Consider the following 16,384-nt stretch of genomic DNA (forward strand, 5'->3'; position numbering starts at 1 on the left):
GGCTGATTTCTTCATTCTGAACACCTGCAAGGCTCCATTGTTGAACCATGTTGTTCAATTTGCCATTCTATTCAAGTTAATCATCTAATTTGTGAAGTGCCAATGGTGACAGAACTGAGGACTCAATGATCAGTGTCCAATAATGAACATATGTTGAGGATTTAATGGTTCAGGTTGGGACTCCCTAGAGTGATACTAGTTCCATTGGTTCTCAGTCATTGGCAAAGACTTATTTGCCTAAAAACACATGAGATTTGAACAGGGACTGATCTTGTAAAGGTATTGCTATTGAAGCAGGGGAATCAACACTCCTACATCTCATTCCAAGGTTTTGCCGCCTTTGCTTAATTCAGAAAGGCATTTGTTCAGGATATGTGTCCAACAACTGTATTTGTGTTGATATTGCAACAGAGCAGAAGGGGTTTTTGCTGGGTAACGATTAAAACTTGACACTGCCTAAGAACACACGAAAAATCAGACCTTCATAATTCAGATAATTCAGATGTAGCATTTATTGAAGTGATCAACCACATACATATTCAATTATCACTGTAGCATTTGTTAAAAGTTCACAACAACATATCCTTATTACACAGTCATCCCATCATCATTTACAAGAAAAGAAAAAAAAAACACAATTCTCCCACTTTCCATCCAACTCCTTTCTTTAGCATATTAACACAGATATCTCACCTTCATGTCAAAAAATTCATATCACATCTTCATACAAAAAACACAAATTTCCCGTCTTCATAATTGCTTGCACCCAGTGAGACCAGATAATAACGTTGCTCCATCCAATGAGATCACATAGCACTGAGATCAGAAATGAGAGTTCATCATGCTCTGCAATTAGTTGTGCTTGGAAGTTTCAAAATAAATGGAGAAGATCTTCATACAATGCTCTCTGGTGTGTGATTTGTCGATTTCAACTTTTCCAGCGTCGTATTCCGCTTACCATCACAAGCGAGGAGAACTGGTTTCTTCAGAACTTTAGGGCAGAGAGTGGATGAACAGTGGTTCCCACTCGCCAAGAAAAGATGTCATAGTGGTCACCTTCGTTATTTCAAAAAATAATTTATATAGTTGTTGAAACCGTGAAGGGTAGTTATGTATTGACAGGTATTGGATATTGTCGCATTTTGAAAGTTTGGAGTGGGAACTAAATTTTTCAGTTCGGAAATCAAATTGGCACTAGGCATCAAAGGTAGTGCTTTCCAGGGAATCCAGCCAAAGACGAAGATTAGTCAGAAGCCGGTCGAAGGCTGCATCGACGACAATTTTTGAATTACACAAGGCATCAAAGGTAGTGCTTTCCGTAGTAAAGTACTTCCCATTCTTCCCTAAGGTGGGGATCCTACCGAGAAGCCTCTCCTGGAGATTGAGTCAGAGTTTTTGGAGAAAGAATGACAAAGAAGAACACGAGATCAGGGTCATTGTTAGGGTTAAAGACATTATACGACGGAAATCATTTTGAGATTTAATTGAAGACAAGCAAAACCCTTGGATTTCTCTTCCACTTCTATAAATGAGAAGCCAAACCGCTCTGTTCATCTTCTTCTCCTCCCCCCCAGAACTAGCACCACTACAACCTCATCCAGTACAACCATTAGCAGTAACAGTTGGGCTCATAGCGATTTCTCGTCAGATTATTGACAGCCATCCAAGAGTAGTTCCGAGTGTTTGGGTGAAAATGATGGTAAAGATGGTAAAAGATGCTTATCGTCGAAGAAGCAGATTTTCAGCAACAAAGCCGGTGAGGGTTCCATGGAGACAACTAATTACACTGCAGATGCTAAGGTAAACTAGTATCTACTAGTGCTAGTGAGACCTGTTTTGAATTTCATACGTTTGTTTAAGCTTCCTGTTTTAGATTCGACTTCCACTATTCATTGTCTCCTAATTTGTTTAGCTAATTCAGTCTCAGAATCAAATCGTTTTGGTAGTTCAAGGACATTTTCGTAATTCAAGCAATCTTGAATCCCGACCACAAATCACTGTCTCAATCTCAAAATAGAAAACGATGAACAACTTTTTTAAGGATAGTTTTGACATTTTAAAAGTTTTAAAGTAATACTTTTTGAAAGTTCGAGTATTGGATTAATATGTTTTAAAGTTGATGGAGCAAATTGACACTATATCCAAAATACAGGGTACTAATATAAAATTTTACTTTTAAAATGAATAAATGTTTTTTTTTAATAAAGAGATTTTGAAAATATCAATTTTTGGGCACTAATATCAATAAAATAATCTTTTTAACATAATTTTTAGAATAAATTAATTTTTTTCTTTGAAACATCAAATAGGGGCAGAAACATTATTCATCTCCTTCTTACTCCAGAGCAAATAAATCTCCCCACCTCCCTCCCTCTCTCTCTCCTCCTCCTCCTCTTCCTCCTCCCCCTTGTTCTTCTTCTTCTCTACATCTGAGTTTGGAAAACTCATAGCAGAACACTCCCCTTTCTTTTTCTTTTCTGAAGCAAAAGTAGTTAAACAGAAAGAAATGCCTCTTGTACTATGACATGATGTGTCTCGTGGAGAAGCAAAAGCAAATCACCGATGCCAATTGTCTCTCTAATCATTTCTTTCAAGGGAAGAAATTAATAAGAAATTCTATAAAAGAAGAAGAAGACATAGGGTACGCACACATTATAGTAGTATTTCAGTATTTCTACATGGGAAACTGTGTGTTTCATGGCATTGGAGGCGTACATGAGGTGATCAAAGTGGTAACATCTAACGGTAGCATCATGGAGCTATATGCACCCATCATCGCGGAGTGCATCACCAACAAATATCTACGCTGCGGCAAATTCCAAAGTCGTTATCTCTTTTCTCAACCATTCATCCACAATGAAGAGCTCCTCTTTGGATAATTATACTATCTACTACCTCTCATGCTGGGAGAGGAGCCTGAATCACCAGAGACGTTGATCTCTGACCAAACGGATTTTTCTCTCTCCTTCTTCTTCTTCTTTTTCTCTGCATCTAAGTTATTCCAAACTCAGAGCAGAACTGCTATGAGTTATTCTTCTAAAGCACTTAGAAGAATACATGAAACAGTACTAGGTGCACGAATTGACAGTTTGGTTCCAACTACTAAGCTTGTTAGAGGTACTTGAAGCAGTTTTGAATGCCATTAAAGCTGGGAAATCGGGATTGAAAGAGGTCTATGAATATGCTAAGTGGAGAAGCGAGATACACATAACGAAATGCAAAAACTCAAGAGTGGGCTTCACCATTTTTGCTTTAAGCAAGCTAACAACTATAAGGGTGAACAAAAAAGTAGAGATTTGTGAGCAATATTTATTAATATTAGGGGAGATTTGTCCAATGGTTCGAACGAGGAAGGAGATGAACGGTGTTTCTGCCCCTATTTGATGTTTTTTAAAAAAAGTTAGCCTGTTTTAATAATTATATTAAAAGGATTATTTTATTGATATTAGGACCCAAAAGCTGCCCTTATCGGCTACAATCCCTTTAATAATCCTTACAACTAAGGGGTCTTTAACAATAGGGTTGATTTTGTATTTGAAATAATTGCCACATCAGCAAAAACAATTTTATTATCCTTACAACTAAGTTGTGTTGGACAATGGGTTGGTGTTGGTTCTAGAAATTGAAACAATTGCCTAATCAGCAAAATTATACTGTTTTCGCCAATGTGATAGTTGTTTTTGTTATTTAAAACAAAACCAACCTTATTTTTCAACATGATTAAAATATGAATCTTGGTGATACCCAAAAATTACATAATCACCGAATTCTAAGCAACGATACTTAAAATGGCACTACTTTATCACAAAATTTTGGATCATCATTCTCCTTAAAGAATAAGCTTTGGTCCTCACAAGACCGTTCTCACAATATCCTCATAGTGAATTGTAGCCATGTATTGGGAATATCTTCCCATGAAAAGAAAAACATGCAACCGATGCTGCTCGATCCAAGGTAGTTCTTCAACTGAGGTTACAATTAGATGATCCTGCTAACTGGGCGGAGCCGAGGTGGAAGGATGATGCCGCGCTCCAAGATCGGAAACCAAGAACAAGGTCAGAGGCCCGATGAGTTATTCCTCGGGTAGGTACTCCAACGCTTAAGTCAGTGAAAGAGGATGGGTGGTCGGGTCGAGTAATTGAGAGAACGGTGTTAGTCCGAGTAGAGTAACGGTATGGAAGTCAAAAGTTGGATCCCCTACCTTGAGCGGGAGGTACCTTTTTATAGTCGAAGATCTGTGTCCTAGTTTGATAAGGCTTTCGGGGTTGTCGGGATGAGGTTGCCCATTGAGGTTTTCGGGATAAGACCTAATCCCCAACGGAGTTGTCCTCATTCGTATGTCATTCTCCTATCTTGGTCGCACTTATCCATATGACGTGGTGCCAACGTGGTTGAGGTGATAAGACGGGCTGTGGAGGTGACATGGCCGAAGAGATAAGGTGACCACAGAGGTGACATGTGGCATCTAGGGCCAACTCAACCATAACCCAAACACCACTCCCCTAGTTCCAAAGTCAATGAGTGTAGTGCTTGGCTGTGGTGTGGCATGGAAGAGCTCTTCAGTTCTCGATTGAGGAACTCGAGTCTGAAGTTGGTTGAGTGCGCCATCTGAGCAGAGGACCCCGGAATTGAATCAGTTTTTGAGTGGACTGGCCGGTTCAATGCTCGCATCATGCTGACGGAAGCGATGTTTCACCTTCCCGAGGTTACACGCGTGCGAAGGTCAGTGGCGTTGTTTTGTCTTCCTGAGCTATTAGAGGGCAACATCTGATCTACGCCATTGATCTGGACCGTTGGGAGCCCTATAAAAAGGGGGTGAAGGGCATTTATACTTTGTCATTTGCGAAAGAAGTTACACTTAGAGCTCGGCAAGAGGTAGTCTTTGGCTCAGTTATTGCTTCAGTTCTGCGGTCCTAGCTTTCGAAGTTCAGTAAGATGTCTTCCTTGTCCAATGACTTTTCCCGATCTTTTTTCTCTTCTTTCGCTTCCTCTTCCTCTACCTCATTTTCTAGTTCTAAGTCCGAGCTAGGGTCTTTCACCGAGGCTTCTGCACTCAATGTTCCTGAGGCTGATGGCCAGGGGGCCAAGGCCGAGGACTTTGAGGTGTTCGACCCTGAGTGGGTCACCGAATGGGAGGCCAAGGCCAGGGGCTGAGGCTGAGTCATCGGCTTGGGGGGAAGTTGCCCTTCCTCCGCAGCCTGGTTCCCAATTCGGGACCGCACTGTGTTGTCTGGCTCCTGGGGATATAGCTCGGATCCGAGCCTTGTACTGCATCCCCAAAGAATATGAACTTATGTGCCCAAGGACCAGTGAGAGGCCCATGGATGCTCATCCGAACGAGCTCTGTGTGTATGAGCATAGCCTGATAGCCGGGATGAGGTTCCCATTAGACGAGGGGCTTGTCGAGGTGTTCAGGTGGTACCGGGTACTGCTGGTGCAGCTGATGCCTAATTCGTTTAGGTTTCTGATCGGTCTCATGTCCTACTGCTTCATCCATGATGTTGAGCTTACCCTAGGGATGGTCACCTACTTCCTTCAACTAAAGCATCACTAATAGGGGTACTACTACTACTCGGCTAGGCAATGCATCAAGGTGTTGGTCAGGGCTCTATCCTTGGTGAAGCATTGGAAGGAGAAGTTCTTCTTTGTGTGTTGTCTTGGAGGCTCGCTTCTACTGGCTAAGCTCCAAAAACCGAGGACAAAGGAGAGGTAGCCCGACCTGGCCTAGCTCACCGAAGAAGAAAGGATGTCGATAGGGATGATCGAGGGGGTCGATTACACATCCTTTTTGATGTTGATTCATGCCGGGCTGGTGAATGAGGCAGTCGGTTAGTTTGTTGCTTTGGATTTTCTGATCTCTTTTTTTCTGAGCTTTTGACTTGTACTGATTAGTTGTTTGTCTTGGTGCAGGTGCTGGCATGGCGAGTTGCGAGGAAATCACTCGTCACATGAGGGTTGCGCAAGATAGGCGCAGCCAAGGGTAGCACTGCCGCCACCGACATGCCCGAGGAGGTTAAAGAGGTTGAGGAGCATCCTACCAAGGAGTGAGGCACCTGTCGTACTACTATTTATGCCCCTATTTTGCTTTGCTTTTTGATGTTTCTTTTTTTTCGTTCTTTTTTTTATGTACTCAGCTCGATATGCCAAGCTTTACACTTGTAAATATTTATGGAATTAATGAAAAGTATTTTTTTGTTCCGAGCTTGTATGTCTTGCCTTTTTCTTTTACTTTGAACTAAGTTGTAGGCCTTAGTCTTATCCTAGCCAAGGTCTGGGGTAGCCGAAATCTTCAGTATTCGGCCTTCCTAGCCGAAGTGCTTTCTGAGGTCTCATTGCTTGGGGGATGCTTAGTAGCACTTGGTCTTCAGGGAGCTTTGTGCTCTTTGTGGGCTAGCCATTCCTCAACTAGCTCTATTTTGATTGTTCGTCAGTAGGGTGTGCGGAGTTTGGTGACCGCCCTCTAGCCTTTGGAGGAAGGAGCATTCTTCCCCACTTTGGGCTCTGGCTATCATTGACTGAGTCAACTTACTTGATCAGCTATGCAATGTCGAGCTAGCATGTGTTTATGCGTTGTAGGCTCTGGTCATTTGAGGGTCAACCAAGTTAGTGCGTAGACATTCCATCCGTTGAGAGTTCAGCTAGGTGATGTGTGCCACGTGGCGTGCATTGTGCAGTGTGTGTCGTACAGTGTGTGTTGCACAGTGCGTGCCGTGCAATGTGTGTTAAACAACTGAGTGCGAAAAAGTTCATCTTTATTGATCTTAAACTACTGGTAGTACATTCTTAGGTTCCCGATATTCCAACTCCTTGATACGGCCTTTCTGTCGAGGTCTTCTAATCTGTAGGTACCAGGTCCGAGCACTTTTGTGACTCTGTATGGTCCTTCCCACTTTGGTCTGAGCTTTTCTTCTCTTGGCACGAGTACTATGATTTTGAGAAGAACGAGGTTGTCGGTCTTGAAGTCCCTTCTTTGGACTTTGGAGTCATAGTACTTAGCCATTTGGTGTTGTTGTGTTGCCATCTTGATGTATGCCTGGTCCCGTGCTTCCTCCACTAAGTTGAGCTTTGCACAAAGGTCTTTGTTGTTCTGCTAATCATCGCAGAACTCAGTCTGAAGAGTTAGTGAGCCTATTTCTACAAGGATCATAGTTTCAGCCCCGTAGGCTAAGGTGAAGGGCGTCTCTCAGGCATCTGTTCGTGGTGTGGTCCTATACGCCCAAAGGATGCTTGGTAATTCCTCGACCCACCTTCCCTTGGCCTGGTCAAGTTTGTTTCTTTAGGCCGTGAAGCAGGGTTCGGTTGGTCACCTTGGTCTGTCCATTGCTCTGAGGTTGATGAATGGTTGTAGTTTGGTGGTGGATCTTTAGGTCGACGCAAAAGGCTTCAAACTTGCGGTTAGTGAACTATGTGTCGTTGTTGGTGATGAGAACCCGAGGTAATGCCAAACCGGCAGACACTACCTTGCCAAAAGAAATTTTGGGCATTCTGTGTAGTAATGTGTGCTAGGACCTCGGCTTCCACCCACTTGGTGAAGTAGTCCATTGCAATCAAGAGGAACTTATTTTTCCCAACCACGATGGGGAAGGGGCCGAGGATATCCATTCCCCACTGCATGAAGGGCCATGGGCTAGTGACTGGCTTCAAGGGGACCACTGACTGGTGATGAAGGTTGGAGTGCCTCTGACAACTGTCGCATTTTCTAACAAGCTGAGCTGCATCCTACTTCATGGTCGGCCAGAAGTAACCTTGACAGAGTTCCTTGTGACCCAGAGTTTGGGCATCGGGGTGATCTCTATAGATACCTTTGTGTATCTCCCTAAGAACGAAGTCAACTTCAAAAGGGGGAGACATCTCAGGTAAGGGAGAGTATGTGACTAGCAGTAGAGTTGTCCCTAGATGAGGCAATATCTAGCCAACCTATGTACCAGTCTTTTGGCTTTGGCTCGATTTTCTGGGAGCATGCCGTCTTGTAGATACTATACTATTGGGTACTTCTAGGATGGACCTTACTGAACTGGAAGGATGAGGAAGGTCGTCGGTGAAATGCTAGGCTGAGCCAACATATCCATCCGCACCGTTGGGTTGAGGTTGGTTTGTGGCAAGTTAGCTAGTTTTGAAAGTGCATCAGCTCGGATGTTTTTGGCTCGGGGGATCTGTTGAATAGTGAAATGTTCAAGCTGTTGGATGAGTTCTTGCACCCTTTGCAGGTAACTCGCCATAGTCGGGGTATGTGTCTCAAACCAGTACCTTCAGTTTTTTAAAAACACCGAACCAAAACCAAACCAACCAGTTCAGTTAACCGAGTTTTTGGTATGGTTTCGATCAGTTTGGTATTTTGCTTTTTCTTTTTTTTGGCTCACCCCTAGCACTTGCATGAGGCTAGCCAAAGTCTTCCAGTGCTTCTTACTGGCCACGAACTGTGCTAGGAACTAGCTCTCCAACTGCCCCCAAGAGGAGATGGAGCATGGGAGAAGGGAGGAGTACCACGTCAAAGCCATGCCCTTAAGGGTTTGCTACAAAGGCTTTGCACATCAGGCCTTCGGAGGAACCGTGCAGTATCATTTGGGCTATAAAGGCTTCAAGATGGTCACTGGGTTTGCCATTTTTGTCGTACCTTTCGAACTGTGGTGCTCACTAGCCGGCCGGGGGGAGCTTGTTGATGATGTCCTAGGTGAAAATCGGCTCCTTGGCAAGCTGGTTGTTGGGTTCCACAGGTCGGACTGTGGAAGGGGCTGCACTCCTGTTAGCTTGGCTACGCTCCAACTCAGTCAGACATTGTCTGAGCTCTCTGATTTTTACATCCCTATGGTCCTAGTCCATAGGCGTGGTTCTTTCTTTCTTGGGCGGTACCGAGCAATCTTTGATCGAACTAGATTCGGCGATAGAGACCGGCTACTATTGCATCCATCCATCAAACCTTTCCATTGCCAGAATCTAGCAGATCGGTGTGTCCGGTCGTCACATTCATGGGACCAAGCTGAGGAATCCGATTTTCTTGAAGTTTGCCTTTCTTGGTCAAACCGCGCCTTACCCCTATCTACCCAACGCTTTTTGGGGTCCTCTGGGTGAGGATCAGCCATGGTAAGCGTCAAGGCAAGGGAGGGACAGCTTGAGGAGGTTGCGGAGCAAGGTTCAGTGTTTGCATCATGGCCAAGATATGGTCGACCTTCTGTTGCATCACTTGAAACTGGGCGGGGTCGACCGCGGCCTAGGGTTGAGGCTACTATTGAAACTCACGTGGAGGGCTGTGGTAAGAGCGAGATCCACAAGATGGGGATCAGCCTGTTGAGCGTTTCGATGTGTTTCTTGGCATTGTTTCTTGATTGCATGGAGAGAGAATTAAGAACGACTTTTTATACGATTCCCACGGGCGATGCCAATCTGATGCTATTCGATCCAAAGTAGCTCTTGAACCGAGGTCACAATCAGATGATCCTACCAACTGGGTGGAGCCAAGGTGAAAGGATGATGTCGTGCTCCAAGATATGAAACCAAGAACAAGGTCAAAGGCTCGAGGAGTTATTCCCCGGGTAGGTACTCTGACGCTCAAGTCAGTGAAAGAGGATGGGTGGTCGGGCCGAGCAATTGGGAGAACGGTTCTGGTCTGAGCAGAGTAACGGTATGGAAGTCAAAAGTTGGATCCCCTACCTTGAGCGGGAGGTACCTTTTTATAGCTAAAGATTTGTGTCCTAGTCTGATGAGACTTCTAGGGTTGTCAGGATGAGATTGCCCACTGAGGTCTTTGGGATAAGACCTAATTCCCAGTGGAGTTGTCATCATCCATACGACATTCTCCTATCTTGGTCGCACTTATCCATATGGCGTGGTGCCAACGTGGTCGAGATGATAAGATAGGCCACAGAGGTGACATGGATGAAGAGATATGGTGACCATGGAGGTGACATGTGGCATCCAAGGCCAGCTCAACCATAACCCAACAGTAACTATGGAAATGTTTCCAATATTAATGCATGGCTGTAAAAGCCTATGAGGGCAAAAACTTGATAGATATAAATATAACCCTAGCAAGTGTACTAGTTATCAAGTAGTATAAAATATCGTTCCCACGAGGATTTAACAAAATAAGTATTAGAACCACAATCTTCCCTAATTATTTGGACAACTGAAATTCGGAATTGAGCAAGAACTATTGAAAATAAAAATTAGCATAAGGAAATAAAAGCGAAAGTAATCACTAATCGAATTTGAAATGGATGGAATCGTTAGGGCTTTTGGTCCACCTAACCAATGCATTGAATATTGATGGGTTCGATTAACCAAGATTATTTGTCATTCCCATAAGCTGAGGTCTTTCCAATTTTATTTAATATTCTCTCTCGAGATATACTAAACCTACGCCCATCAGGTAGCCCTTCGATCTCTCGAGTAGAACTCTCAAGATGGGGGTGCATTAAGTCCAAGAAGACCATGAAGTTCAAATGAATCATGTATATATATCTCTATATACCATTCAATTCACACTATGAATTATTCAATCGATTATGTGAATTCCTCTCTCGATTCATTCATATAACTCAAATCAATTAAGAGGTGGCTAAGCTCTTAATTGCATTAAGCACAATAATTCATAGACTATATAAAAATCACAATCTTGGATAAATCATAAAGATAAAAATATATTCATTAACATGGTTAGGCTTTCTTCAGCCCTAGCAAGAAACAAATCAATTCATGATAGAAGAATAAAAGCAAATAAAGGAAAAGAAAGAACTCTTGGAATCGCCCATGATGCTGAGATCTCCTCCTCTTGCCGCCACCATCTTCTTGAATTCTTGCTCCTTTCTTGACTAATTGCTCCTTGGTTCTTGATTCTATCCCCAAGATTGAGTGATTGTGTGATGCCTAAAGCTGGTCTGCCCCCTCTTTTATATAGCTTAAAGAGGAGGGCGCGGTCTCCTACTTCCTCTTGAAGTTGATCTTTACAAGAATAGAAAGTCTTATCATAATTCTAATCTTATATTTTTATCTAATTAACTCAATCCTCTTATCTCTCTAAGATCACATCAAAAATTTAGATATGGAAGGACTCTTCTTAGTTTCTTGTTCTTGGATTCGTATTAGACCTCCTCTGCGAATTGGGCTTCAGCCAGGCTTTTCTGCAAGTTGGGCTTCAGCTGCGGATTGGGCCTTCCTATGAATTTTCTGCGACTTTGGGACTGGATTTGACTTCCATGCAGGCCGAATCTGCGAAAGCCCAAAACATGAAAGTTGTGGATTTTTCTCTTATCTTTTCAGTGGATCTTAAATAAGCCCATTCGGAGTTCGGATTGCGAATTAGGCCCAGATTACTGAATGATGTTGAAACTGTGAAAAATCATCCGATTTGTCTTTCTTTGCTCCTGATGCCTTCTTTCATGCCCTGAACAAAAAAATGAGTCCAATTAGATGTTAATTTGGTATAAAAGACATAATAATTGGGGATAAAAATATGATAAATTCTACTCTCATCAGTGATTATGTAAAGGCAAATCGGAACTCAATAGGAAGTCGGATTTGGTCCTCATAAGACTGTCATTCCCTTGTAGCCATGCATTGGGAATATCTCCCCATAAGAAGACATACAATTATGGAGAGGTACTCAATGCATGGCTATAAAAGCCTGTTAAGATGGTTCCATGAGGAGAGGCTACCTCTATTAACCCTAACAATCGAAATTGGCATTGCTGAATTGACATTACTACTTTGTTTTTATTTTCAAGTAAATCGCTGAAATCTCATTTGAAGTTTTGTAATTATGACCACATTCTTAAATAGTTGCAAGTAGACCCCCTTTATTAGAATTCTTTAACAAGAGGTATGAAAATGTCCATAATATCCATACAATTACTATATTTAAGGCTGTTAATGGATCGGTTTTGGACTGAACCCTGTCTAGTCCAAAATCAATTTGGATAGATTGGACGGACCAACAAGGCATATTGGGTTGGACTAAGCCAATATGTGGTCCATTGATATAAGATAAGAATATAGGTATAATGGACTAGGTTTGGGTTGAAGCCAATCTAAATTAAAACGAATTTGAACAAATTGGATGAATCCAAAATGGTCCAAAATATTCATTTGGATTGTATTGGACCTGGTCCATTTGTAATGGACTCACGTTGGACTGGATCAAATTGGACCAAATCCAATAATTTAAAGTTGCAGCTTTACTTTTGAGCGATCAAATTTGAAAAATAAGTCAATTTCGGAAAAAAGAGATTAAAAGGGTTTTGGGTAAAGATTGATATGAAGAGAAATTTTGAAAAATAAAAATTTTAGTCAACTATATGGGTATTTTGGGTATTTTCATGCCTTTTGTTAGAGGATTCTATTAGAGGAGGTCTACTTGCAAATGTGTTAGGAAGTTCATGAGTAGTGATTGCAATTATCAAAGTTTGGAAAAAGTTCCAAACCATAACTTTAGAGGGAGGTTTTAGCAATGTACCATTACTTTTTAGTGGATGAAATAAGGGAAAATTGCTCATTAGTATTCTATACTTTAGGTGTTGCTTCAAGTCAACCCTGGACTTTAAAATGTGCCATTGCAGTACTTGAACTCTTAAAAACTGTTAATTCAGTCCCCGTGTTAATATTCAATTATCTATATCACATGATGACACGTGTGACTTAAAACTTTTGAAAATATCAAAACTATCATTCGAAAAAAGACATTCTTTATTGTCTACTACCTTGAGACTAAACCAAAACAGGCATTGTTTTCATGCCATGAAAACTCATTGGGGTTTTGCCAAGTTCATCCCTCTCACCACCTTCAACGAGATTTTGCCCAAGTACTTTAAAGAAAGTTCTACTTCATGGGAAGGGATTTGAAATGATGCTAAAAAACAGAAATGTTTCAAATGAGTGTAGCTCTATTATTCCCAACCCGTAGAAAGAGCTGGAATATCAGCCATTGGTGGTGCAGCTGCTGCACCTTCTCTGAGTTTGACCCAAGTTCAGAAAAAAATTAAAAAAAAAAAGCCTTCCCAAGAGAGTTTGATGCTTGTTCATGAAGAGATGTAGATTGTATCAATATGCGACAACATTCCCATGCTTTCACAGTGGAATGATGATTGTATATGCATGAGAAATTTGTGAAACTTCTCAATTACATCAATATAACACGAAACCTGTGTTTTTCCTCGTTACCCAACCAGCTTCCCCATTGCCTCTGCCCAAATGATATCCGATATGCCAGTAGGATTGTTATAGCGGCTGGATCAGTCACACTGAACGGAAAATACTTGAATGCGTACTTGGGATTTCCTGGTTCGTCTTTGTAAGCATCGACAATCGTCTGGGTGTCGCAAATCAGCAAGGAAGAAAGGTAAAAGGGAAATTGGCGGCATTTGAGTTGTCAATTGAGCATTTGCGAGGTGCAAAGGAATTGATTGAGAAAACAGAGCCAATTGAGGAGTGACAAAAGAAGTTTGAAAGCCAAAGCCAGTGATTGGTTGCTGAAACAATGGAGATTGTTCTTATTGATGGGAGAAAGGAGTAAGAATACCAACGAGCCGAAGGTAGGCGAGAACAAGGCTATTGAGGGAGTTCCAAGCCCCGAAGAGGATGCCAAAGTTCCAAATATTGTTGCAAAAGCAAGTAAATGACCGTCCGGCCTTCTGTCTTCCTCCTATTTTGAGTTGCAATAATTGATGAAGAATGAAGTTGGATAGGAAAGGTGATGTTTGCTGATTATGCCGGGATTTCCTCATCCCACCAGAAATTTGGCCAAAATGAGCGCTCACATGCCATAACCGATTTATGTTTTCCTGTTAGTTGATTTTTTTTTTCTCTTTCATAGTTTTTCATCGTATTTCTGTTGCTTTTTGTTATATTGGTTGGAGTATGACAAAAAGAAAAGCTAAAATCGTTTGTTGCAGTCGCCATGATCGTATTTCTTCCTATTACATCGTATTTCTGCACAATTCTTGGTCTGGAGATGGATGTTTGCGGCCAACATGATCTGGATGCCGGCCTCCTTGACCCCTTTGTTTCAGTCGCCATGACTGCTGTTAGAGTCTTCTCGGTCGAGTAGATTTGACAGTAACAGAGGAAGAAAGAAAAAAAAAAAATGAGTGGAAGCCTAAACCTCCTCTTCTTTGTTATTATCGAGACTACTGAGAGAGTTGTTCGATAATAGTTTATGCAGTTGAATCCCAAAATTTTTTTAGAGAAAATTTTCAATAGGTACCCTGTATTTAGGCTGAGTGTCAATTTAGTACCACAATTTAAAAAACTCGTGGTTAAGTATTATGGAAAAGACACAAATACCTTTCAAATGTTATCAAATTTTCTCTATCAACCATCAGTAACAACTGTGACCGAAAAATCATCAAATTTTTGAAAATACACAAATACCTTTCAAATCTCATCAAATTTTCTTTATCAACCATCAGCAGCAACTGTGATTTTGACTGAGAGACCATCAAATTTTCTTTTACTCGCTACGCCAGAAGACCATCTCTTAGGTTTTGAAGAACGTCTGGCTGTCTCGCACGCTGCGGCGAAGGGAGGAATAAACGAGTCTGGGGAGAAAACTGGTATCTTATCAGATTATGAGGAATCGTTAGACTGACATTTTGAAGTGGCTTGAGTGATTTTGCCTATATAAAGCAGTCCAAAAGTGTTAGCATCCCATCCCGAGTTGCAGCCAAACCTCCCCAAGGGTGAACTGAAGGATCTTGGAAGTCATCATGGCAGCTCAAAGGCGAAATATTCAATCCACCATCATTCTGAATTTTCAAAGTTCATGCTCTTCTGTTGGGAAGGTGTCCATCTGCACCTTCCTGCTGCAAAGACTTCCCATACATGACAATCTGCGAAAAACTTTCCAACAACAAACCGTTGCATCTAGAGCAGTAAAGGTTCTTACGAGCTTGTTCAAAGAGTGTCTGTTTATCAATCCTCAGGAGTTCCTGCCTCGCGTGAGGGGGCAGCTTACTCCAGAACTACACCACAAGCAGAGAACAAAGTGTTAGTGCATAGTCCACTTCAGAACCACATCATCTCTTCCACGAGCTATCGATTAAATAATTCACGAACAAAAAAGGCAGCTTATGTAATAAACCCTGCATTAGCTCTAAAACTAATCATCGCAGATTCTCCACTTCGAATCCAAACTGTAGTAGTATATTTGAGACATCAATATAGGCAAAATCAAAACAAAAGCTAATCATCGAAGATCTAGTCCTCGATCCTCCCATGCTTCTTTCAGTTTCACCGGGTTCACCGCCCGATACAGATCGAAAACCAATCGATGGACCAACAGGCCATGCGGATACAATGCCACAATGCGCGATTCAACGCGCGAACGCCGATAGAACGTTACGGAGATCGGAAATCCAATTATTCCAGATTGAAACGAATCAATCCTGAGCTGAATCCGATTGCTTTGTGATCAAAATCCAACGAGTTTGTGTCAGATCGGAGGTCCGGGCGACCAAGAAGAAATAAAATTTAGGGGGAATATTGAAGGAAAAAAGGGGGCGACGGAGGCGTCTTTTTGTTGTTGAGATTTGGTGCATTGTGTATTTGTACCATACAGGAGAGAGAGAGAGAGACTCTTATCGTGGTTAAAAGACAAAGAGAGATAGAGAGAGAGCAGGAGACGGTTGTTTTATTAAGGGAAATTCCCGAGGTACGGCGAAGACAACCAGACAGTTCATTTTATTGAGAAAGCCAAACGTTCATTCTTACGTTTGGATATGGAGGCTTCACCTCCATCAAGAGATTTTGGTTCCAAAACCTGATATTTCTTAAGAAAGAAGATGATTAAGTGTGTTTGGGTTCTGTTCAGTTTTCTTGAAAAAGAAGATGATGAATAATGTTTAAGGATAATTTTGATATTTTCAAAAGTCTTAAATCGCATATGAGGCCATGTGATATATATAACTGACCGTCCATTAACGGTATAATGTTTAAGGATAATTTTGATATTTTCAAAAGTCTTAAATCGCATATGAGGCCATGTGATATATATAACTGACCGTCCATTAACGGTAAGTACTAGATTGTCGCATTTTAAAAGTTCGGGTATTAGATTGTTGCATTTTAAAATTTGGATACTAAATTGACACTCGGCATAACAAGGAACCTATCAGGAATTTTTCCAATTTTTTTTTGATAAATAAAATCATTTTAACCTTTAGTGTCAAGAAGACAATGAACAATGTTTTTTTTTTAAATAATTTTGACATTTTTAAAATTAAGTGAGGGACTGAGGACTAAATTGATAGTAATGAAGTATTAGTTTATGGACTATTAATGAAGAAGACTAAATTGATAGTTAGTAATGCAATGTCACGTTTTGATAAATTGATAGTTATTAATGAAGACTAAATTCATATCTTTTTATTAGTCATCTGTCTTTTTGATATCACAT

The 16,384-nt window shown here is 41.4% G+C and overlaps 1 long non-coding RNA gene across 1 annotated transcript; it reads left to right on the top strand.

Moving 5' to 3' along the window:
* Nucleotides 1-912: 912 nt before the first annotated feature.
* LOC148878353 (uncharacterized) lies at nt 913-6,198 on the top strand. Its single transcript, XR_016105325.1, has 2 exons — nt 913-1,800; nt 5,911-6,198. It is a non-coding gene; the product is annotated as an uncharacterized LOC148878353 (long non-coding RNA).
* The last annotated feature ends 10,186 nt before the right edge of the window (nt 6,199-16,384 follow it).

This window comes from Nelumbo lutea, chromosome 1, assembly GCF_056320005.1.
Source record: "Nelumbo lutea isolate HS-2025 chromosome 1, American lotus-T2T, whole genome shotgun sequence".
NCBI classification, from domain to species: Eukaryota; Viridiplantae; Streptophyta; class Magnoliopsida; order Proteales; family Nelumbonaceae; genus Nelumbo; species Nelumbo lutea.